Raw genomic sequence first — 2,911 nt, forward strand, 5'->3', positions numbered from 1 at the left:
CAAGACTCAGTCTAAACCCCTCCTGAAGTTGTCTTCATTTTCGATTCCTTATCTATTTCGAGTGTTGGAAGTGGTGTGGTGGAGCGAGGTCCTTTTCTTTGAGTTGTTGAAATTCCCACCTGCCTCAACAAATTCTTTTTCTTTTTTGCTTGGGGTGCAGTCCCATATCGCTTAAGCTGCCTTTTCCTTGAGGAAAGATTTCCGTATCGTGAGGGCTCTTTCTCAGGGAAGGCATGCCGTTTCGTTTTTGTCTTTTACGATTCCCCCCATGACTCCTGCTATAAAATCCCGAGACTTCCATCGTTCTATCACCTTGAAGTCGAAGAGTCAACAACGTTTGACACAGGTACTCATGTGGAGTTCCTCATAGTATTCCCGACTCCTGTAATGTAAGAAACTCTCCTCCTCCTCCTCCTCCTCCTCCTCCTCCCTTCATCCTCCTTCGCCATTAGAGTGTCATCTAAGAAGGAACATCTGTTTTGTTTGCGAAAGTTGATCGTGCAGGAGTAGCAGTCCAAATAAATATTAAAACATGGATGCACAAAATGATGTTAATCGGGGAGAATTCACGTGGAAAATCAGCTACTTCACTGAGCAGGATGCAAAAAAGCTTTACTCTGAAGCATTTACAGTTTCCGGTTGTAAATGGTATTTCAAAGTATTTATTTTTCGATTTTTCTATTTTTGCGTTGTTTCTTGATAATCGCATGTTCATCGTGTTGCCAAGTGATCCTAGCGTCGTCTGATCCTTTTTGAGCAGGAGAATTATCTTATACCCCAAGGGGAATGCCACGGAACATTTGTCGCTGTACCTTGATGTCCCTGATTCTGCAACGTTGCCGAACGGGTGGACCAGAAATGCCGAGTTCAGCTTGAGTGTGATCGATCAAATCAATGATGTTCGCACCATTAGAGAAGGTCCGTTCTTGAATTGAACTGAATTTTCTTGGAATCTATTCTTTTTAATGTGAGGGTCCGATAGGTTTCTCTCTGATTGATTGCAAAACTAGACTTTGAGATACCGGTATTATGACTTGAAGAAGAAGAAGACTTTAGACGGGAAAAAGAATAGGTGAGAAGAAGTAGAAAGAGAGATATTGAGCTGAGAGAGAATGTTATTTCTGGATTCCAATCGTCAAACCTCTAAAAGGCGGGTGAGCTCATGCGTGGACAACAATCCCAACTTTACTGATATATGAATTTAGCGATTTAAGTTACTAAGCAAAAGGTCCAGTGGATAAATTTGGGGCTTGATCGTGCCTATATGATCCAAATGTTGGCCCAGGAAAAGAGAGGAGCCACAATTCAAGTTATTAGATAGTTACGTCTGGTAATCTTAAAAATTTTGTGCATTGTCAGTTTTATCGACCTTTGTGTGGATTTGCTTGCTTAAGCTGATAATGTGGAGGTGTTTGCTTCTTCTGTTGCTAATATTTTGCTTGAAGAACAATACAAAATTCTAGTTCTTGATGGTCTCCAATGTTTCTTACACATGTCATGCTCTGGTGTTGGAAATAAGTTTTTGAATTCGTCATCCTGTCTCCTGAATTCTGCAGAGGGGCAAAATGTTTTCACTGCAAAAAAGAGAAAACTGGGGTTTCGCAAGTTTCATTCCATTGACTAAGCTTCACAACCGTACTGGGGGATACCTAGCAAATGACACTTTAGTGATTAAAGCCGAAGTTTGCGTCTTAACAGTTACTCCTCCGGTGAACATTCAGCCACCTAGACCAATTAATAAGTTTGACTCCTATTTTACTAGTCTGGAGGAATTTGTCAATGGTGCTGAGACTCATGGCATTAGAGTAGGATCAAGTTCGCCCCACCAAGATGGTGCTTTGACGGCTGAAATTCCTAGCTTAGAAGAAGTTGAGAAGGCTAAGCAGTCATTGAAGGAATGCCTTTTGGATCTCTTTAAATTGAATATGAAAGAGAGGCTATATAAGGCACTATCAACTTTAAGCTCGGCCCGAATTGGATTATCATCAGAGCAAAAGATAGCAATTGAGACATTGCAGGCCAATTTCAATGATTTCACTTCCGACTTCCTAGCATTTGAGCAGGACAATGCTGAGTTTGAGCTGCATAAACTTCAAAAGGATCAGAAGTTCTCTATTATGAAGCAGAGCCAGAAGACTCACGTCTTGTATAAGCAGTTAATGGATAACCTCATCAAGGAAGAAAAAGAGCTCAAGAGAAAGACGGGGGAAGTGAAGTCTAGGAAGGACAAGCTTCTCTCAGACTGGGAGATTTTGCTGGTCCAGTCTGAAGAAGCAAAGTCGGGCTATGAAGATGAGCAGAATAAAGTAGCAGAGGCTGAGGAAAAGAAGAGAAAAGCAGAAGAAAGAATGTCTAGATCAACCACTGCTTGGTCAAATTTGAAGGCCCAATTCTGTTAAGACTTTAAGGTTATAAATAGGCTATGAGTAGTTGTTCACTTAAGTATGGAAGCTGCGTTTTAGCTCGACTTTTTGTTGGCCAATTTTCGGCAGAACAACTGGTTAGAGTGGGTTATGGGGTTAATCCTCTATCTTGTTCGTTGAGTCAGCCCGTGGGTCAAAATATGAGTGTGTGTTTATATATATATATAGTTAGTTTAGTTCGTTCTTGATGTCTTGATATTGATTGCGTTGTTATCGTTCTGTTGGTATGGGATGACCGCGTTGTTCCATCACATAAAACCTTCTTGATATGGCTCCGCATTGGGTGGCTCTAGTGATAATGATGTTCTTATACACTTCTCATGAGGCGGAGGAGCCTACGAATTTCGTTAGTCTCGGGAATTTGTATTAGGAGAGTTCAGCTGTCTTATGTAAGGGATCGTCCCCTTGCAGTTGAGTTTAGAATCACAAAATAAGGATACTAACTGATGGTTGGAGTGTTCATACTAGGAGAGAGCCACAAACGAGTG

General features: G+C 41.2%; 1 long non-coding RNA gene across 1 annotated transcript; it reads left to right on the plus strand.

Annotated features, from left to right (window-relative positions):
* The first annotated feature begins 320 nt into the window (after positions 1–320).
* On the plus strand, positions 321–912 carry LOC120291686. The gene is made up of 3 exons (XR_005549719.1): positions 321–389; positions 493–648; positions 761–912. It is a non-coding gene; the product is annotated as an uncharacterized LOC120291686 (long non-coding RNA).
* Positions 913–2,911: the final 1,999 nt, after the last annotated feature.

This window comes from Eucalyptus grandis, chromosome 1 (genome assembly GCF_016545825.1).
Source record: "Eucalyptus grandis isolate ANBG69807.140 chromosome 1, ASM1654582v1, whole genome shotgun sequence".
Classification (NCBI taxonomy): Eukaryota; Viridiplantae; Streptophyta; class Magnoliopsida; order Myrtales; family Myrtaceae; genus Eucalyptus; species Eucalyptus grandis.